A 23,892-nucleotide genomic window follows, 5' to 3' on the forward strand; every position below is an offset into this window, starting at 1 on the left:
TGGTGGCTAGGGCAGCAGGAAATATAGAGCTCTAGAAGGGTATTGGCCAACCAGTATTGGCCAATATGCTCCAGCATTCTTGCCTGGAGAGCCCCCTCCCTAACAGAGAAGCCTGGCAGGCCACAGTCTACAGGGCCAGAATTGGGCACTACCAAAGTGACCTTGTGCTCATAGATGCAAGACTTTTTTGCCTGTGGCAGCTCTGCCCCAGTGAGAGCTGAGCGTGAAGGTGGTGCAATCACTTGGTTTGTAGGGATTCTGGTGGCGCAATATGCACAGGGACACGTACTGCCTCTGCTACAGGAGTTATGGCCCTATCAGAGTCTTTTTTTCGATCCTCTTGTAGCTGGCTATCAGAAGGCCTCTTTGGTCAGTCTTTCTCCATTGCTCTGCCCATTCAGGCACTTAGAGGGCTCCCTTGTCTGGGGTCCTTCTCTGTTGTTTGGTACATCAGGCACATAGAGGGGCCGCCCTGGCTGGGCTCCTATTCTGTAGATTAGTGCATCCGTCACTTAAAGGAGCACCCTGGATGGGGTCCTGCTCTGTAATTCAGTGCATCAGGCATTTGATGGGCCAGCATCTTTTGTTCAGCTGCTGATGCTGGTGTGTGGGTGGAGAGAGGCTATGGTGATGTCGCCACCCACTACATGTGACTCAGCAGTATCACCTTGCTTCCATGGCTGCCTGGCTTTCCTCCACTGGCATTTCCCACCATGATCTCCTCCCTCACATCCCCTCAATCTATCTCTCTGCAGTTAACAGCAGCCCTTGCCCTGGGATTGTTTCACACTCCCTAAACTCCAGCCCCCAGCTGCTGTGCCTTCCAGGGGACCAGTGTTCCTGTCCAGGGTATGTGTGGTTGTGGCAAGGACTGTCTGATTTTCATTCCATTTAGGCTGCCACAGATCAGCTGTTTCACTCTCAGCCTTGAATGTTTCTCCTCTGACCCAGGCAATAGCCCCAGTGTGGAGATCAGAGCCCTGCTTCAGTTCCCCCATCCACCAAGGGCAGGTCCAGTCTTACTAACACTCCTGTTTTTCTCCCTATTTCCTTTGTCCTACCAAGTTTTGTGTGATTCTATGTATTCTTTTCCACTGGTCAGGTACTCCTGTCCACTCTCAACTGGTGGTCAGCATGCTTTTCTGTGTCTGAAGGTGTATACCTGATATATCCATGGAGAGAGATGTACTCCACATCCACCTACTCCTCTGCCATCTTGTTCTCACCAAGAAGTCTGTACTTTTAATATGCTTCTTCCTGCCTTGTTTCAGGTGAGCCTTGTGTCAACTGGAAAAAAAAATTGCACAACCTAGACATTGAGAGTTTTGCTTTATTCACCAGACAACACTGAGGACTTAAGCCCAGGACACAGCATCTCAGAGAGCTCTCAGAGAACTCCGAGAGCCTGCTGCAAAGAACTAAGGAAGGAGCCTGTATATGTAGGAGTTTTTGCAACAAAGACCAGATAGTCAGAACCTCAAAGATGTTTAAAGAAACAGCATCTCAAATTAGTGAATTTAGCACTTTTCTATGTGTGGGAAGATACAAGCGTCTGGACTTACTGAGACCATTCCTTTGTGTGCAACTTAGCTATCTGGGGCTAATATCCTATGCGTTCTCATCCTGAGTTTCCTCAGGGTTCACCATCAGGGTGGCTGTAATGTGATGCAACATCCTTGTTGACTGCAACATCCTTTGTTTACTGATATGGTAGGCAATGTTTTTCATTCATACTGGGAAAATCTAGGGTAGAAAGAGCAGCAAAGTCTTCATAGACATGTAGAAAATTTGCACTTGAGGAATTTCATGGATGTGAGAACATGCAATGTGTTCAGAAAAAGTACAAAGATTGATTTATCTGGAGTGCAATTCAAAGGCTATATGGTGAAGTAGCCATGAAAAGGTAAATTGCAGACACAGGACAGATGATCTTGGGCACAAACCTATAGCTTGGTCCATGAGGAAACTGGAATTTTGAGCAAGTGAATGACATGATCAGCAGTATGCATTAGAAACCACAGGTGGCTGGATTGCAATGGCAAGAAAACAGATGGAAATACTTGTTTCAGTGTCCATTGTCACTCCTACTTGTGAGAGAGCAATGGCATAGAGTCAGGGAGAAAGGAAAGTGGTAGGTGGTTATGAGACAAAGGTCCAGGTGAATCTGATCCCCGTTATCCAGAAGAGGCCTCACAGCTGGGCAGACATTGGCTTCCCCACATAGGAACCACTTCAAAAGTCCACCGTCTAATCTAGTGGTGCTTAGCTGCTTTTCTCTTTGAGAAAATTGGCTTCTCCCTTTGCCTTAAGGTGGGCTCTTTGATCAGCGTGTCAAGGTCCCATTACTGAAGTCTTAATCGGAGAACCAGCAAGTATTTTCATTTCAGGACACAAATGTTTCAAAAAGAACACTCTATGGTTTGTTTTTTTTTTTTTTTTGGTCAGTTTATTTATTTTTTTAATTGAAGGATAATTACTTTACAGAATTTTGTGTTTTTCTGTCAAACATCAACAAGCATCAGTCATTAGGTACACCCATTTTTATGGTCAGGCAAAGAGCAGTTTTTGCCTTCCAATTGTGGTTTGTGGACTGCTCGAGTAATACTTAACCTCAGAATAGAGACATTTTCTGAAATGTCATGAAGGGCAAATTGAAAATGCCTTAATTGCCTTTGGTTCCACTCCATCACTTGAATTTATTTTCCAGCATTCATTTTTAATGTCACATTTTCATAAGACTTAGAGTATTGAGGAAAAAACTCTGAAACAGACGTCAGAAAATGAAAACGCTGATTTTCATCCTTCACTCTTATTCAGTGCAGTATCTTAAACATGTGTCAGGAACTGAGTGAGGGTCTGGGGAAGAGTATAACAAAGACAGTCTATGCCTTTGGGAAGCTCACTATCTGAGCTTCCCAAACATAAACATGGAATTGCATTATGATATGGTGGTAAGTGCTGCGAAGAAGGTAATGGGAACCCACTTTAGTATTCTTGCCTGGGAAATCCCATGGACAGAGGGACCTGGCAGGCTACAGTCCATGGAGTCACAGAAGAGTGGGACACAACTTCACAAGTAAACAACAACATGTGTAAATTCTGGGCAGAAGTTTGCACACAGTGTTCTTGGATCACAGAAATTATCTATTAACTTTTTAAAAATTGAAGTGTGGTTGATTGACAATGCTGTTAAGTTCAGATGTACAGTAAAGTGATTCAGTTATACATATATCCATTCATCTTCAGATTCTTTTTTATAGGTTGTTATAAAATACTGAATATAGTTCCCTGTGCTATACAGCAGGATCTTGTTGTTTATCTCTTTATATACAGTTATGTGTATATGTTAATCCCAAACTTCTAATTTATCCTTCCTCCCCACTTTCCCCACTTTGGTAACCATAGATTTTTTTTTTTTCCTATGGCTGTGAATCTACTTCTGTTTTGTGAATAAGTTCATTTGTGTCAATTTTTTAGATTCCACATATAAATCATGACATGTGATATTTGTCTTTGACTTTCTTCACTTAGTATAACAATCTGTAGGTCTATCCATGTTGCTGCAAATGGCATTATTTCATCCCTTTTTATGGCTGAGTTATATTCCATTGTGTGTATATGTATATGTCACATCTGCTTTATCCATTCATCTGTCTATGGACATTTAGGTTGCTTCCACATACATCACTTCCATTTAGTGCTATAAATATTGGAGTGCATGTATCTTTTAAAATTAGAGTTTTCACCAGATACATATCCAGGATTGGATCCATGGATCATAAGGTAGCTCAGGAGCCTGTTGACTTTAGGTGAAGGCTTTAGGAGGAAATGGCTGAGCTGAGGTTGAAAGAAGGGACATGAAGAGAGTTGTGAGATGAAGGGTGTCCTTGTAGAGACAACAATGAGTAGAGCTGACAAGCAGCATGTTATAAGCAGAGGAAATGCAAATGCTTTTGTCTGGATAAAGCATGATTTCCTTGCAAAGTGGTTTTAGATGAAACTAAATATAAGAAAGAGTAAGACCTTGAGGGATCTTGAGTGCCCTGCTCAAGGCCTTTGAATCTATCCTAGAAACATGGGGAGCCATTGAAGGATTTTAAGCAGAGAAGTCACTCTCTATGATCTGTGTCTTGAATGTATCACTATAAGGGAAAAGTGAGACTAAACATATAAAAGGAAAATGGACAAACCACATGCAAAAACTGAACTCTGACCCATAACTTGAAGTATCCTGCCAAGAAAACCAACCCCTTATGTACAATAAACAGGCAAAGAAGACAAGCTGCTATAGGTCAGATTTAAAAGAAAGTCAGATTGCTATCTCTAGTAATAATCCAGGAAGCAACATTGTAACTATTGCAAAACTGGCCCAAAGAAGTCAGAACTTGATTAATAACTGCTGCTGCTGCTGCTAAGTCATGTCAGTCGTGTCGGACTCTGTGTGACCCCACAGACGGCAGCCCACCAGGCTCCCCACCCCTGGGATTCTCCAGGCAAGAATACTGGAGTGGGTTGCCATTTCCTTCTCCAATACATGAAAGTGAAAAGTGAAAGTGAAGTTGCTCAGTCGTGTTCAACTCTTCATGACCGCATGGACTGTAGCCTACCAGGCTCCTCCATCCATGGGATTTTCCAGGCAAGAGTACTGGAGTGGGTTGCCATTGCCTTCTCCAATTAATAACGGACATCTTTCCTAATCTGAGTCCCCATTTCCAATTTAGGGCCAGCCAGACAAAGCCAAACATTCTCTCTTAACCACAGGAACCCCACCTTCTAATCAGCCTGTCTACAGTTTTCTGGGGCCAACAGCTTACAGTCAGGACATATCTGAAGGGCATAACCCTTTTATCTACTGTAAAGCTTTTCCAGCCTGCTACCTGCCTCTCTGTTTACCAAAATACACGTGATGGTGACTGACTTCCTTGCTATAGCAAGTACTGAATAAACAGTTTTTGCTTTTCTCATTTAGTTGGTCTTCATGTATTTCCTCAAAAGTCAAGAATAGATGATAAGTACTAAGGAGCAAACATAGAAGCAAAAGGGGATCAGATAACAGATGATCATAATCAATAATAAAATAATAAAAATAACTAGCATGTGCTATGCATTTATTCTGTATCTGCACCATACGAATCCCTTTACCTCTTAAAATCTCACTTAATTCTTTTTTCTGTTTTTAATTTTTTAAAGTTTTTTGAAACCTGAATAATTTTAATGAGATCAACACCAGTCTCAAAATCTCATAGTATCCAGAAACATGTAGAATAGATTTCAAAATATACAATGGAAAACTGAAAGTGACAAGTTAAAAACTAAAGTAAATATGAAGAAGAGATTCTTTTGTAGATTAAAATATTAACAGCAAAGCAAGAATCTGGTAGGATCACATAAGGGAGTCCTGACTCTTAGGAAATGATTTCCCATGATTCTTTAAGGTGGTTGTATGTAAGTAACACACAAACATTAGTAAGCAGTTGCCTCACCTTCAGACTTAATTAACTTTTTAAAAAGCTTTTGTTTTGGAGTGCAATTGATTCAGAATGTTGTGTTAGCTTCAGGTGTACAGCAAAGTTACTCCGTTCTATGTGTACCTATGTGTGTGTGTGTGTTCAGTCGCGCCAACTCTCTGCAACCCCACGGACTGTAACCCACCAGGCTCCTCTGTCCATGGAATTTTCCAGGCAAGAATACTGGAGTGGGTTGTCATTTCCTTCTCCAAGGTATCTTCCAAGGTGTCAAACCCACATTTCTTCAGTCTCTTGCACTGGCAAGCAGATTCTTTACCACTGCGTCACCTGGGAACATACACACATATCCACTCTTTTTAAGATTCCTTTCCCCTACAGGCCACCGTAGAGTATTAAGTAGAGGTCTTTGTGTGATTCTGCAGGTTCTTATTAGTTATCTATTTTATAGAATCTCACTTAATTCTTAAAACAACCTATTAAATGAACTGTGTTGCCCACATTTTAAAATAGAAGAAAATAAGATAATTAACTAGTTCATCTCAATTTTTGCATCTAGGAGGTAGCCACAACCAAGTCTTTCTGACAGCAAAGCATACGGACTAAACATTCTGGACCCCGCCTCAAAATCAAAGTCAACTTAGAATCAGAGTGTAAACTTGAGTTAGTATTTGACTACCTCTCCATATAGTAGAAATTCAGATGTGAGATGAAAATGATAGTGGTAATATATTTGGGGCATAACATTAGAATTTAAAAGCTGACAGGATATGGTTGGTGGTAGAGGACTGGATAAGGAATCCAAGGTAATTCCATGCCCTCAGTGGCTGGTTGGTCTCCAGTTTACCATCCCCCACAGATCTCCCCCAGCTCACCCACAAGTTCAGAGAGGGGAACAGGGGCTTAACGAGTATCTTTCACTGGAGCCTTGGCTAAGTTACTTAGTTTCTCTAAATATCAATTTTGTCTATAAAATTGGAGGAATGACTGCCTTGCCTATCTCTCCTAATTGTTTTCCATATAAAATAAAACAATGCATATGAAAAGCTGTATGCATACACATGTTTCCAATAATTTATGATAATTTCTTGTAAAAACTGTTTTATAACATATCTGATGATATATTCTTGAGAGTCCCTTGGACTGCAAGGAGATCCAACCAGTCCATCCTAAAGGAGATCAGTCCTGGGTGTTCATTGGAAGGACTGATGTTGAAGCTGAACCCCAATACTTTGGCCACCTGATGTGAAGAGCTGACTCGTTGGAAAAGACCCTGATGCTGGGAAAGATTGAGGGCAGGAGGAGAAGGGGACGACAGAGGAGGAGATGGTTGGATGGCATCACCAAGTCAATGGACATGGGTTTGGGTAGACTCCAGCAGTTGGTGATGGACAGGGAGGCCTGGCGTGCTGCGGTTCATGGGGTTGCGAAGAGTCAGACACGACTGAGCGACTGAACTGAACTGATGATATATAATAAGGGTTATATTGTTTTTCAAAATTAATATTGATTTTTAAAAATCAATGTGTCTATTTCTCACAAAATTATGTGATTTAATGATTCCTTTTATTTTGCATGGTCACTTTTGTCTTTTGTTTACATACTAAGGATCTAAGAAATTGCATGAAAATATTTTTGCTTTCCTAGCAAGTAAATCCAGCTGTGAATTCTGATATGAGATTATATAAAATGACAAGTTTCACTTACCCGATGACAGGAACATAGAACAATTTAAAAGATATAAGCATACAGTACCACCGAGCATGTAAGGTTTTGCCTCAGTATTTGACCTTTCTCCTGCTTGACTATTTACCTTGCCTTCCTTGTCACAATACAGTCTCTATTTTCCACAGTAGTAGATAGATAGAGATATGGATTTGTGTGTGTGTGTGTGTGTATGGGTATGTAGATACAGACATATATATCATTTTCCAAACTAAGTAGAAAATATAAAAATATATAATACACATGTGAACACACACATAGATACATGCTGCCATATGACCCAGCAATACCACTTCTGGGCATACACACTGAGGAAACCAGATCTGAAAGAGACACGTGCACCCCAATGTTCATCGCAGCACTGTTTATAATAGCCAGGACATGGAAGCAACCTAGATGCCCATCAGCAGATGAATGGATAAGGAAGCTGTGGGACATATACACCATGGAATATTACTCAGCCGTTAAAAAGAATTCATTTGAATCAGTCCTAATGAGATGGATGAAACTGGAGCCCATTATACAGAGTGAAGTAAGCCAGAAAGATAAAGAACATTACAGCATACTAACACATATATATGGAATTTAGAAATATGTTAACGATAACCCTATATGCAAAACAGAAAAAGAAACACAGAAATACAGAACAGACTTTTGAACTCTGTGGGAGAAGGTGAGGGTGGGATGTTTTGAAAGAACAGCATGTATATTATCTATGGTGAAACAGATCACCAGCCCAGGTGGGATGCATGAGACAAGTGCTCAGGGCTGGTGCACTGGGAAGACCCAGAGGAATCGGGTGGAGAGGGAGGTGGGAGGGGGGATCGGGATGGGGAATACATGTAAATCTATGGCTGATTCATATCAATGTATGACAAAACCCACTGAAATGTTGTGAAGTAATTAGCCTCCAACTAATAAAAAAAAAAAAAAAATTCCTTTTTTCTAATTCAACATTCACCTTCAACTGTTTATAAAATCCAATCAAGAGTGGGCACCCAGAATACAAACGAACAATATGATAAAATTGCCTTTAGGAACTACTCTTTAGGTAACCTCAGACCTATTGATCTGAATCATGTGTTCTATGAATTCTTTCTCTTGTTTAGGCCAAATGCCAGATGTCAGAAACAAGGCTAAGTCACACAGTAATTGGGTACCAAAGGATAATAATGCTGACAACAGCAACAACAACAACTGCTCCATTCCATTTAACTTCTTTCTTATCTCATTAAGTCTTAATAACCTAAGAACTAGATGCTGTATTTTCCACTACGGTGTAGTTAAGGAAAGAGAATAAGAGAAGTTGGGCAATTAGCTGAAGTTCACGGAGCTAGTAAATTGTGAAGCAGGTGTATGAACCATTCAGAAGTCAAAAAGGGTAGGTTATTTTTCTTCACAACATAAAACCCAAAATTTCAGTGACTTAGAACAGCAAAAGTTTGTTTCTCTTTCAAGCTATACGCCCAATATGGGTTGATAGCAGTATTTTTCTCAGCACATTTTTTTCAAGGATCTAGGCTAGTGGAGCAGCTACCATCTCCAGGTTTACAATATTTTATAATACAGGGACAAGAAATCTTGAAACAACAATTAAATTCTCCAGCACAGATTAAACTAAAGTTAACTCACTGTCTACAGCTTATTACATGATCCCATATTTGACTCACAGAGAGGTCGGAAAGTACAATCCAGAAAGCTGGAAAAACTGGGGGAAAAACACTGACAGTTATCATAACTCAAATCTACCTAGAAATCATAGCAGTGCTCTTCCCACTACACCGCGTCAGACAGAATCATCCTCCCGTAAAGCATCTGAGTCTTCTACAGCACGACAAGCATTCCCATCTGGAGTCTGACCTGCCAGATGGTTTACTTGGGGTCATCAGAAAATTGGGCTTCCCTGCTGACTCAGACAGTAAAGAATCCATCTGCAATGAGGGAGACCTGGGATCAATCCCTGGGTTGGAAAGATGCCTTGGAGGAGGAAACTACAACCCACTACAGTATTCTTGCCTGGAGAATCCCCATGGACAGAAAAGCCTGGCAGACTACAGTCAATGGGGTCGCAAGAGTCAGACATGACATGACAGCACAGAAAATTGCAGTTCAGGGTCTGCAGCCATGGTGAGCTATGAGCTAGTTTATACACAGCAAGGAGAGGAGAAAGGCTATAGTAAACAGAGTCCATGATTTCCATTTACTGATTCCTTGCCAGGAAAGGAGTGTCTTCTTCCTTTTGGGGTCTGCTAGTCTTTGACTGTGTGGATCACAATAAACTGTGGAAAATTCTTAAACAGATGGGAATACCATACCAGCTGACCTGCCTCTTGAGAAACCTGTATACAGGTCAGGAAGCAACAGTTAGAACTGGTCATGGAACAACAGACTGGTTCCAAATGGGAAAAGGAGTACATCAAGGCTGTATATTGTCACCCTGCTTATTTAACTTATATGCAGAGTACATCATGAGAAACGCTGGGCAGGAAGAAGCACAAGCTGGAATCAAGATTGCCAGGAGAAATATCAATAACCTCAGATATGCAGATGACACCACCCTTCTGGCAGAAAGTGAAGAGGAACTAAAAAGCCTCTTGATGAAAGTGAAAGAGGAGAGTGAAAATGTTGGCTTAAAGCTCAACATTCAGAAAACCAAGATCATGGCATCTGGTCCCATCACTTCATGGGAAATAGATGGGGAAACAGTGGAAACAGTGTCAGACTTTATTTTTTGGGGCTCCAAAATCACTGCACATGGTGATTGCATCCATGAAATTAAAAACGCTTACTCTTTGGAAGAAAGTTATGACCAACATAGATAGCATATTAAAAAGCAGAGACATTGCTTTGCCAACAAAGGTCGGTCTAATTAAGGCTATGGTTTTTCCAGTGGTCATGTATGGATGTGAGAGTTGGACTGTGAAGAAAGCTGAGCGCCGAAGAATTGATACTTTGGAACTGTGGTGTTGGAGCAGACTCTTGAGAGTCCCTTGGACTGCAAGGACATCCAACCAGTCCATCTTAAAGGAGATCAGTCCTGGGTGTTCACTGGAAGGACTGATGCTGAAGCTGAAACTCCAATATTTTGGTCACCTCATGCAAAGAGTTGACTCATTGGAAAAGATCCTGATGCTGGGAGGGATTGGAGGCAGGAGGAGAAGGGGACGACAGAGGATGAGATGGCTGGATGGCATCACCAACTTGCTGGACATGAGTTTGAGTAAACTCTGGGAGTTGGTGATGGACAGGGAGGCCTGGCATGCTGCAGTTCATGGGGTCGTAAAGAGTCGGACACGAGTGAGCGACTGAACTGAACTGAACTGAGCTTCACAGACTTGAGAGCTTCCCATTCTGGTCTTCCGATTCTATTTAACTGAAAATGAAAAGTGAAAGTGTTAGTTGCTCCGTCCTGTCTGATTCTTTGGGACCTCATGGACTGTAGCCTGCCAGTCTCTTCTGTCCATGGAACTCTACAGGCAAGAATACTGGAGTGGGTAGCCATTCCTTTCTCCAGAGGATCTTCCTGACCCAGGCATCGAACTCAGGTCTCCGGCATTGGAGGCAGATTCTTTGTCATCTGAGCCACCAGGGAAGCCCCTACTTAACTGAGGTTTCTGTTATTAGTTTTTATAAGTTTAATACATATTACAATAATTTTCTGACCTTATTTTCATATAAGCAATAATTGCTCAACATAAAGATATAATTGGATCAATTATTTCCTTTTTTACTCCCCTTAAACTTAACTTTTTTTTTTTCAGACAGATCATTCCAAAAATATTGTTATCAACTGTATTGGATTTTTATTGCCATGTAACAGATGATCAAAAACCTAGTGGTATAACAATGTACACTATCTCACAGATTCCATGGGCCAGGAATCTAGGTTTGGCTTAGCTGGGCCTTCTTCATAGGGTCTCACAAGATTGCAGTCAAGATGGTGTTCTCATCTGGAGGTTTAAATGGGGAAGAATCCTCTTCCAAGCTCAATCAGATTACTGGCAGAATTCACATCATTGGCACTGTATGATGGAGGACCCTGGCATTTTGCAGACTGCTGCCTTAGGGATGCCCTTAAGTTCTTCTACCACATGTTCCTCTATATATGTACTTCAGAACTTGACACCTTTCTTCTTCAATATTCAGCAAGAAAGTCTCTCAACAGTCTGCTCAGACAGATTTTTATAATGTAATGAAATCATGGAAGTGATATTCCATCACCTGTGTCATATAATAGGTTAGAATCAAGTCACAGATTTCACTGTTTGGATTACACTAAATTGGGAGAGGGGCACCAGAAGGCAGGGATTACTGGGAGTTATCCTATTTTCAAAAATTGTAATATAAATGTGATTATAATAGCAGAGGAGAGGAAATCTTAAAAGAAGTCTGGGGAGAAAGAAAGCTTAACTATAGATGGAAACAAAGAATAATATATTAAGTGGCTATCTTGTCAGCAATGCTGCAAACAAAAGAAGAATATATGAAATGCAAAGGTTAAAAGAAAAAAAAAAATCAGGGAAATTGTTCTTAAGAGTAGAAAGCAAAATAAAGACTTTCTCAGACAAACAAAAACTGATGGAATTCATCATCATCAGACTTTCTTTCAATAAATGTTAAAAGGTATTCCAGTGAAATGGAAATGATATAAGTAAGAGACTTGGTTTTACACAAAGAAAAGAAGTACAACCAAAAAGAATAAGTGGAATAAAATAAATAAAATAAAATTAAAATAAAATAAAATATATTTTTCTTTTCCCTAATTTATCTAAAATATAAATTGTTTAAGGCAATGTAAGTATCATGTGAATATAGCATATGGATAAGTGAAAGAAACTTATTAAAATCAGACTCCTTGTTCTGGAGGCAGCTTTAGCACTCCTATAAAAAGTGCTCACAGAGGACAACCTCTTAAAATGCTTTTGGGAGTTACAGTGTTTGAAAGACCTGACTTAATGTAGCATCAGCATATTATAGACACTGCCTGTACTGGATTGGGTGATATAGATTAATAAAAATACCAAAGATTCCTAACAGCAGTTTATGCAGACCTTATATAAGAACAGTGTTTGACATCAAATACTATTATTATTTGGATTGGGTGGGTTTTAAGGAGATAGATGACAGCATACAAATAAAATGCAGAGAATTGTGTACTCATTAACACAATCCATTTTAGAATATTTCACAAACCCCAAAAGAAATCTTATACACCTTGACTATCACCCCTACTATTATCAATTTTATTGAACCTTTCAAAGAACAAGGCTTTGTTTTCCTGTTTTCAATTAATTAATATTGCTCTAACATTAAAAACAATATCTTTCAAACCTTCTACATCCATACTAATTTTCTGTCTGTTTGGTTTATTATTACTGACGGAGAGTATTGAAGTCTCCAATTATAGTAATGAGAATTAGTTACACTATGGTATATCCTTACTTTTAAACTTCATATTTAAAGGGTTTTTTTTGTAGACAACATATAATTGGGCCTTGTTCTCTATCCACTCTGATAATCTCTTTTAATTGCTGTATGTTTATCTATAAGATTTAAGGATATCTTTGATATTGTTCAGTTGGTATCTACTATTTTAACCATTTCCTATCAATTAAATTTTTTGTTTAACTTTTCCCCCAATTTTCCTTCCTTCTCAGGGCTTAATTGAATATTGTATGTTTCAATTTTACCTATTTGCTTAATGTATCAATTATACTTTAAAGTAATCTGATCTTTAGAGTGATCATAGGTGGATAACCCTAAGCCCTCCTTCAAATAACACATACTGATTTCTGTGCAGTGCTAGTGTATTATAACAGAATTTTTTTCTACTCTTCCATCACATTTGTCAGAATATGGTTATCAATCATTTCTCTTATCCATTGGCAGATGAATGGATAAAGAAGATGTGTCAGAGTATATATATAGAATAGAATATTGTTGCTGTTCTGTCGCTCAGTCATGTCTGATTCTTTGCAACCCCATGGACTGCAGGATGCCAGGCTTCCCTGTCCTTCAAACTCTCCCGGAGCTTGCTCTAACTCAAATCTATCAAGTCAGTGAGCCATCCAACCATTTCACCCTCTCTTGTCCCCTTCTCCACCTGCCTTTAATCTTTGCCAGCATAAGGGTCTTTTCCAGTCAGTCAGTTCTTCCCATCAGGTGGTCAAAATGTTGGAATTCAACTTCAGCATCAGTCCTTCCAATGAATATTCTGGGTTGATTTCTTTTAGGATTGACTGATTTGATCTATTTGCAGTCCAAGGAACTCTCAAGAGGTTTCTCCAATACCACAGTTCAAAACCATCAATTCGTAAAGGCTCAGGCTTCTTTATGGTCCAACTCTCACATCAATACATGACTACTGAAAAAACCATAGCCTTGACTAGATGGACCTTTGTCCTCAAAGTAATATCTATGCTTTTTTATATACTATATCTAGGTTTCTCATAGCGTTTCTTACAAGGAGCAAGCATATTTAATTTCACGGCTGCAGTCACCATCTGCAGTGATTTTTGAGCCCCAAAATATAAAGTCTGTCACTGTTTCCATTGTTTTCCCATCTATTTGCCATGAAGTGATGGGACTGGATGTCATGATTTTAGTTTTCTGAATATTGAGTTTTAAGCCAACATTCTCCACTCTCCTCTTTCACTTTTATCAAGAGTCTCTTCAGTTCCTATTCGCTTTCTGCCATAAGAATGGTGTCATCTGAATATCTGAGGTTATTGATATTTCTCCTAGCAATCTTGACTTCAGTTTGTGCTTCATCCAGCCCAGCATCTCACATGATGTACTCTGCATACAAGTTAAATAAGCAGGGTGACAATATACAGCCTTGATGTACTCCTTTCCTAATTTGGAACTAGTCTGTTGTCTATGTCTGGTTTTAACTGTTGCTTATTGACTGCAAACAAGTTTCTCAGGAGGCAGGTAAGGTGGTCTGGTATTCCCATCTCTTGAAGAAATTTCCACAATTTTTAGTGATCCACACAGTCAAAGGCATCAGCGTAGTCAATGAAGCAGAAGTAGATGTTTTTTTGGAAATATTCTCTTGCTTTTTCTAAGATACAACAGATGTTGGCAACTTGACCTCTGGCTCCTCTGGCTTTTCTAAGTCCAGTTTGAACATCTAGAAGTTCTTGCTTCACATACTATTGAAGCCTCACTTGGAGAATTTTGAGCATTGCTTTGCTAGTGTGTGACATGAGTGCAATTGTGTGGTAGTTTGAACATTCTTTGGCATTGCCTTTGTCTGGGATTGGAATGAAAACTGACATTTTCCAGTCCTGTGGCCACTGCTGAGTTTTCCAAATTTGCTAGCATTTTGAGTGAAACACTTTCACAGCATCATCTTTTAGGATTTGAAAGAGCTAAGCTGGAATCCCATCACCTCCACTAGCTTTGTTTGTAGTGATGCTTTCTAAGCCCCACTTGACTTCACACTCCAGGATATTTGGCTCCAGGTGAGTGATCACATCATTGTGGTTATCTGGGTCATGAAGATCTTTTTTGGATAGTTCTTCTGTGTATTCTTGACACCTCTTCTTAATATCTTCTGCTTCTTTTAGGTCCATACCATTTCTATCCTTCATTGTGCCCATCTTTGCATAAAACGTTCCCTTGGTATCCTTAATCTTCTTGAAGAGGTCTCTAGTCTTTCCCATTCTATTGTTTTCCTCTATTTCTTTGCATCGATCACTGAGGAAGGCTTTCTTATCTCTCCTTGCTATTCTTCGGAACTCTGCATTCAAATGGGTATATCTTTCCTTTTCTCCTTTGCTTTTAGCTTCTCTTCTTTTCTCAGCTACTTGTATGGCCTCCTCAGAAAACCATTTTGCCTTTTTGTATTTCCTTTTCTTAGGGATGGTTTTGATCACAGTCTCCTATACAATGTTGCAAAACTCTGTCTATAGTTCTTAAGGCACTCTGTCTATCAGATCTAATCCCTTGAATCTATTTGTCAGCTCCACTGTGTAATCATAAGAGATTTTATTTAGGTCATACCTGAATGGTCTAGTGGTTTTCCTTACTTTCATCAGTTTCAGTCTGAATTTGGCAATAAGGAGCTCATGATCTGAGCCACTGTCAGCTCCTGGTCTTCTTTTTGCTGACTGTATAGAGCTTCTCCACCTTCAGCTGCAAAGAATGTAATCAATCTGATTTTGGTATTGACCATCTGGTGATGTCCATGCATAGAGTCATCTCTTGTGTTATTGGAAAAGGGTGTTTGCAATGACTACCATGTTCTCTTGGCAAAACTCTGTTAGCCTTTGCCCTGCTTCACTTTGTACTCTAAGGCCAAATTACCTGTTTTTCCAGGTATCTCTTGACCTCCTACCTTTGTGTTCCAGTCCCCTATGATGAAAAGGACATTTTTTTTTTGGTGTTAGTTCTAGAATTTCTTGTAGTCTTTTGAAAGTGAAAGTGAAAGTTGCTCAGTCATGTCCAACTCTTTGCGACCCTTGGACTATAGTCCATGGAACTCTCCAGGCCAGAATACTGGCGTGGGTAGCCTTTCCCTTCTCCAGGGGATCTTCCCAACTCAGGGATCAAACCCAGGTCTCCCACATGGCAGGCAGATTCTTTACCAACTGAGCTATCAGGCAGTCTTTTAGAGCTGTGCAAATTATGAAATATTTGCTAAATTGATTTTTTTTTTACTACAGTTCTTTTAATTATGCAATGATTTATGCTGGATAGCATTGAAATGACATTGTCTAACTCTAATTTTATGGATTTAAATTGTCTCATTTTAATGTGTGGATAAGTAGCAATTTAAATCTGAATTTCAAGTAAACTACATATCGAAAAAAACTATTTAGACTGAGCTTGCAAATTGCAACGTGTGTCTAAAATGACATTCCAATAATTTCTTTCTTACTATGATGATACTGTGGATTCTGGAGATTGAAGTCATAATGCATAATGGTAAAAACCTTAGAAAACAGAAGGGAATAAATGTGTAACCTCATGATTTTTCATGTGGTTTTATAGAGCAAAAGAAGCTTTTTTGATGAAAAGAATTGAAATTGCTTCAGCTTTGAGGTATCAAACTGAGGAAAGTTTTCTTACCTCTCTTTTTTTTTTTCTAAAAGTGTGAGTTTATATTAATTACTCCATGGATTTCCTTAATTACATCTCCAATGAGACATTCTGGTGTGTTTTTACAAATCCTGCTATTAACAGTCTTTATGTGGTCTACTCTGATCTTACTGATTACTGATAATCATAAAGTTATAATAAACATTATTGCTTTATTATTATTCTTTATTATTTCTTTCATTATTGCTTTAAAGCTGAAATCTAAGCACAGTAATAATTATGAAATAGATAAAGTTTAAGTTTGATCAGTGAATACTAAATGTCCCAATGAAGCAATAATATTGATCATAAGTAGAGCTGTCAATTATGGAAGTTATATATTTACTTTGTTCACAAATAGGAAAATGTCAAAATCATGCTAGAAAACAAGGACTTAAGCCTATAGTCTGATCTCTAAGTTGCTTATGCATTTTTCCTTGAAGACAAAATCCATGTTTTACAGCCACAAAATCCCTTCATCTATCAAATATTTTTCTGCCCCATAACTTTAAATTTTGTAATGTTTTGTATAATTTTTCTATGATAAATCACTGGGGAAAACTCTACTTAGCTTAAGATCTTTTGTAACTTTAGACTCACACAGATTCATCAATAAGCAATATATTTGAACTGCAATGTTCCATAGCTAATATAACACTTTATAAATACATAATATTTCTTTGTATAAAGTGTGAAACTGTGTATTCTGTTTGGAAGCATGCTTTTAGTTAAAAGAAAAACAAACAAACTTATGTGTTAACCTAGCCACTAACTAGCTACACGACCTTCAGCAAATCCCTTGATAAACATTATCATTCACTGCTAGATAAAAACAAATGTCTCTTCAAAATTTTTAACGATAAAGGGGGTTGTTCAAAAAGCTATAAGAACCTCTACATTTCTTTGGTTTTATAAGCACATTTGAAATCTTAGGTTAATAATAGGCAAAAAAGAGTGGAGAAATGGAAATAAAGACAATACAAAAACTTTGTATCCAAATTCTGCTTGTGTATTTCAGCTGCTGAATGACTTTTGGGTCAATTATAAAAACTCTGTAAAACTCAGTTTTCTCAAGTAAAAATAACACTAATACTGAAGTAATAGTTACAAGAATCTTTTATAGTTGATGAGAATTTGGCAAAACACCCCTATTCTCACTCTTGGCAGCCCGTTGGAATACTCCTCTATGTTGTTAGTTGTTAATACCTGCAACCTTGCTCTATTCTGCTCAAGGCAAACACTCCTCAAGTTCAGCCCTAGACTCTCTACTCTTTCCCTTCTTTCAGAGATTTCATTTACACTCACAGTTTCACAATTTATTCTAAATAGATGAAAACCTTAAATCCAACTGAATCCCTAAATCAGCGCGGGCATGAAGATATATGAATACAGATCCTAACTAAAAAAGATATCATGTAATTAGTTAAATAATCATAATGAAAAAGAATACCCTGGAGTTTTTCTTTTTTAAATTGGAGTATAGTTTATTAATAGTGTTGTATTAGTTTCAGATATACAGCAAAGTGATTCAGTTGTACATATACATGTATATATTCATTTCAATATATACCACCCTTATGACATCACCCTTATGGCAGAAAAGCAAAGAAGAATTAAAGAGCCTCTGATGAAAGTGAAAGAGGAGAGTGAGAAAGCTAGTAAAACTCAACATTCGGAAAACTAAGATCATGGCATCTGGTCCCATTACTTCATGGCAAATAGATGGGGAGACAATGGAAACAGTGACAGTCTTTATTTTGGGAGGCTCCAAAATCACTGAACATGGTGACTGCAGCCATGAAATTAAATGACTCTTGCTCCTTGGAAGAAAAACTATGACCAACATAGATAGCATAATAGAAAGCAGAGACATTATTTTGCCGACAAAGGTCCATCTAGTCAAAGTTATGCTTTTTCCAGTAGTCATGTGTTGATGTGAGAGTTGGACTTTCAAGAAAGCTGAGTGCAAAAGAATTGATCCTTTTGAACTGTGGTGTTGGAGAAGCCTCTTGAGAGTTCCTTGGGCTGCAAGGATATCAATCCAGTCCATCCTAAAGGAAATCAGTCCTGAATATTCACTGGAAGGACTGGCACTGAAGCTGAAACTCCAGTATTTTGGCCACCTGAGAAAAGAACTGACTCCTTGGAAAAGACCCTGATGCTGGGAAAGACTGAAGGTGGGAGAAGGGGATGACAGAGGATGGGATGGTTGGAAGACATCATTAACTCAATGGACATGAGTTTAAGTAAGCTCTGGGAGTTCATGATGGACAGGGAAGCCTGGTGTGCTGCAGTCCATGGGGCCGAAAAGAATCGGACACAACTGAGTGATTGAACTTACTTACTTACTTATTCTTTTCAATTGCCGAGAGAAATATCAATAACTTCAGATATGCAGATGACACACCCTTATGGCAAAAAGCAAAGAAGAACTAAAGCGCCTCTTGATGAAAGTGAAAGGAGAGTGAGAAAGCTGGCTTAAAACTCAACATTCAGAAAACTAGGATCATGTAATCTGGTCCCATCACTTCATGACAAAGAGATGTGGAAACAATGGAACAGTGACAGACTTTATTTTTTGGTCTCGAAAATCACTGCACATGGTGAGTGCAGTCATGAAATTAAAAGACACTTGCACCTTGGAGGAAAAGCTATGACCAACCTAGACAGCATATTAAAAAAGCAGAGACATTACTTTGCCGACAAAGGTCCATCTAGTCAAAGTTTTGTTTTTTCCAGTAGTCATGTATTGATGTGAGAGTTGGACTATAAAGAAGGTTGAGTGCAAAAGAATTGATGTGGTGTTGGACAAAACCTCTTGAGAGTCCCTTGGACTGCAAGGAGATCAAATCAGTCCATCCTAAAGGAAATCAGTCCTGAATATTGACTGGAAGGACTGATGCTGAAGCTGGAACTCCAATACGTTGGCCACTTAATGTGAAGAACTGACTCCTTGGGAAAGAACCCGATGCTGGGAAAGATTGAAGGTAGGAGGACAAGGGGATGACAGAGGATGAGATGGTTGGATGTTATCACTGAATTGATGGACATGAGTTTGAGCAAGCTCCAGAAGTTGGTGATGGACAGGGCAGACCATGGGGTCGCAAAGAGTTGGACATGACTGAGTGACTGAAGTATAAGGGAAAAAATTTAACTATAAGGGAAAAAATTTAAGTATAAGGGGAAAAATTAACAAAAGGGGAAAAAAATAAGTATAAGGGAAACAAATTTCCCTATAGTTAATATAGTTAACCAATGTATTGTGGTTGGACAAAGTGCATGATGTGATTTCAATCTTGTTATATTTATTGAGACTTGTTTTGCAGCTTACCTGTGATGTATCCCAGGGAATGTTCCATGTGCACTTGAGAAGAATCTATCCTGTTTCCTGAGTCCTGTGCAGGGGTCTGCTCAAATGGAGTTCTCTATGCTCATCTTCTCCTGTGAGAACTCCAAAATTACAACTCACTGCTGAACAACCATTGACAGGAGAATGTTGGATCCCACCAAAAAAAGATACCTCATGTCCAGGGGCAAAGAAGAAGCCCCAGCAAGATGGTAGAAGGGGCGATATTACATTTAGAATCAAACCCCATATCCACCAGAGAGGCTCAGAGAGTTCAAACAAACCTTGTGTGAACCAGGACCAAGAGACCCCAAAGAGACTGAGCCAGAACTGTGTTTGAGTGTCTCCTGCAGAGGTATGGGTGAGCAGTGGGATGCTGAAGGGGCAGGGGCTCTGCGTACAGTAGACCTGGGTATGGCATAAGCCCTCTTGGAGGAGGTTGCCATTAACTCCACCATAAAGTTGCCAGAACTCGCACAGGACTGGGGAAACAGACTCTTGGAAGGCACAAACAAAAGCTTGTGTGCACCAGGACCCAGAAGAAAGGAGCAGTGACCCATAAAAACTGACCCAGACTTGCCCATGAATGTCCAGGAGTCTCCAGCAGAGGTGTAGGTTGACAGTGGCTTGCTGCAGGGTTGGGGGCACTGAGTGTAATGGTGTGTGCATGGGACATTTTGAAGGAAGTTGCCATTATCTTTATTATCTCCACCATAGTTTGGCCTCAGCTCAAACAACAGGGGGGCGGGGACAGCCACACCCATCGACAGAAAATTGGATTAAAGATTTATTGAGCATGGCCCCACCCATCAGAACAAGACCCCCAGTTTTCCCTCAGTCTCTCCCATCAGGAAGCTACCATAAGCCTCCTATCCTTCTTCTTCAGAGGATAGCCAGAATGAAAACCACAATCACAGAGAACAAACCAATCTGATCACATGGATCACAGCTTTGTCTAACTCAGTGAAACTATGAGCCATGCCTTGTAGGGCCACCCAAGGTGGACGGGACATGGTGCAGAGTTCTGACAAAACGTGGTCCATTGGAGAAGGGAATGGCAAACCACTTCAGTTGTCTTGCCTTGAGAACTCCATGAAAAGCATGAAAAGGCAAAGAGATAGAACACTGAAAGATGAAATCCCCAGGTTGGTAGTTGCCCAATAAGCTACTGGAGAAGAGTGGAGAAACAACTCCAAAAAGAATGAAGACAGAGCCAAATCAAAAACAACACCCAGTTTTGGATGTGACTGGTGATGGAAGTTAAGTCCAATGCTGTAAAGAGCAATATTGCATAGGAACCTGGAATGTTAGGTCCATGAATCAAGGCAAACTGGAAGTGGTCAAACAGGAAATGGCAAGAGTGAACATCAATATTTTAAGAATCAGCAAACTCGAATGGACTGGAATGGGTGAATTTAACTCAGGTGACCATTATATCTACTACTGTGGGCAAGATCCCTTAGAAGAAATGGAGTAGACAATCACAGTCAACAAAAGAGTCCAAAATGCAGTACTTGGATGCAATCTCAAAAATGACAAAATGATCTCTGTTCATTTCCAAGGCAAATCATTCAATATCACAGTAATCCAAGTCTATGCCCCGATCAGTAATGCTGAAGAAGCTAAAGTTGAATGGTTTTATGAAGACCTACAAGACCTTCTAGAACTAACATCCCAAAAAGATGTCCTTTTCATTATAGGGGACTGGAATGCAAAAGTAGGACGTCAAGAGATACCTGGAGTAACAGGCAAATTTGGCCTTGAAGTACAAAACAAAGCAGGTCAAAGACTAACAGAGTTTTGCCAAGGGAATGCACTGGTCATAGCAAACACACTCTTCCAACAACACAAGAGAAGACTCTACACATGGACATCACCAGATGATCAATACCAAAATTAGATTGATAATATTCTTTGCAGCCAAAGATGGAGAAACTCTATTCAGTCAACAAAATCAAGACTAGGAGCTGACTGTGGCTCATATCATGAACTCCTTATTGCCAAATTCAGACTGAAATTGAAAAAAGTAGGGAAAGCCACTAGAACATTAAGATATGACCTAAATAAAATCTCTTATGATTATACAGTGGAAGTGACAAGTAGACTCAAGAGATTATATCTGATAGAGTGCCTGAAGAACTATGGATGGAGGTTTGTGATAGGTTTGTGATGGAGGTTTGAAGGCAGTGATCAAGACCATCCCCAAGAAAAAGAAATGCAAAAAGGCAAAATGTTTGTCTGATGAGGCCTTACAAATGGCTGAAAAAAGAAGAGAAGTTAAAGACAAAGGAGAAAAGGAAAGAAATACCATTTGAATGCACAGTTCTAAAGAACAGCAAGGATAGATAAGAAAGCCTTCCTCAGTGGTCAATGCAAATAAATTGAGGAAAACAATAGAATGGGATAGACTAGAGATATCTTCAAGAAAATTAGAGATACCAAGGGAACATTTCATTCAAAGATGGCCTCAATAAAGGGCAGAAATGGTAGGGACCTAAAAGAAGCAGAAGATATTAAAAAGAGGTGCCAAGAATACACAGAAGAACTATCCAAAAAAGATCTTCATGACCCAGATAACCACAATGATGTGATCACTCACCTAGAGCCAGACATCCTGGAATGTGACATCAAGAGGGATTTAGGAAGCATCACAATGGGCATAATTAGTGGAGGTGATAGAATTCCAGTTGAGCTATTTCGAATCCCAAAAGATGATGCTGTTAATATACCAACAAATTTGGAAAACTCAGCAGTGGCCATGGGACTGGAAAAGGTCATTTTCATTCCAGTCCCAAAGAAAGGCAATGCCAAAGAATGCTCAAACTACTGCTCAATTACACTCATCTCACACGCTAGCAAAGTAATGCTCAAAATTCCCCAAGGCAGGCTTCAACAGTACATGAACAGTGAACTTCCAGATGTTCAAGATGGATTTAGAAAAAGCACAGAAAACAGAGATCAAATTGCCAACATCCATTGGATCATCGAAAAAGCAACAGAGTTCCTGAAAAAACATCTACTTCTGCTTTATTGACTATACCAAAACCTTGACTGTGTGGATCACAACAAACTGTGGAAAATTCTGAAAGAGATGGGAGCACCAGATCACCTTACCTACCTCCTAAGAAATCTGTATGCAGGTCAGGAAGCAACAGTTAGAACTGGATGTGGATCAGCAGAGTGGTTCCAAATTGGGAAAGGAGTCTGTCAAGACTGTATATTGTCACCCTACTTATTTAACTTATATGCAGAGTACATCATCTGAAATGCTGGACTGGATGAAGCACAAGCTGGAATGAAGATTGCTGGGAGAAATATCAATAACCTCAGATATGCAGATAACACCACCCTTATGGCAGAAAGTGTAGAAGAACTAAAGAGCCTCTTGATGAAAATGAAAGAGGAAAGTGAAAAAGTTGGCTTAAAACTCAGCATTTAGAAAACTAAGATCATGGCATCTTGTCCCATTCATGGCAAACAGTTGGGGAAACAATGGAAATAGTGACAGCTACAGTCCATGGGGTTGCAAAGAGTCAGACACGACTGAGCAACTGAACTGAAAATATCTGTAAATTAGTTAATCATGGAGGAAATTAACCAGAAAGTAACTATAAGGGAAATTAACTAGAAAGTCATTATAAGGGAAAACAATTCTCATCAGAAGAAACACTAACATGCAGAACTAAATAATATGCTTCTAAACAGCAAATGGGTCAATGAAGAAATGAAAGAAAAAAATTAAAAAATACCTGGAGACAAATGAAAATACAATGATTTAGAATATATGCAACAAAAGCAGTACCAGGAAAGAAATTTACAATGATACAAACCTACTTCAGAAACAAACAAACAAAAATCTTAAACAACCTTACCTTATGACTAAAGAAACTTGGAAAAGAACAAACTAAACCCGAAGTTAGTAGGAGATAAATCATAAAGATCAGAGCTGAAATAAATGAAATAGAGACTAAAATACAGTAGGGAAAAATCATTGAAGCTCTATAAAGATAAACAAAATTGATAAAACTTTAACCAGACTCATCAGGATATAAGAAAGTGAAAGTGAAGTTGCTCAGCTGTGTCTGACTCTTTGTGAACCCATGGACTGTAGCCTACCATGCTCCTCTGTCCCTGGGATTTTCCAGGCAAGAGTACTGGAGTGGTTTGCCATTTCCTTCTCCAGAGGATCTTCCCCACCCAGGGATAAAACCTAGGTCTCCCACATTGTAGGCAGATGCTTTACCATCTGAGCCACCAGGGAAATAAGAAAGG

Source organism: Cervus elaphus, chromosome 15, assembly GCF_910594005.1.
Source record: "Cervus elaphus chromosome 15, mCerEla1.1, whole genome shotgun sequence".
Lineage (NCBI taxonomy): Eukaryota > Metazoa > Chordata > Mammalia > Artiodactyla > Cervidae > Cervus > Cervus elaphus.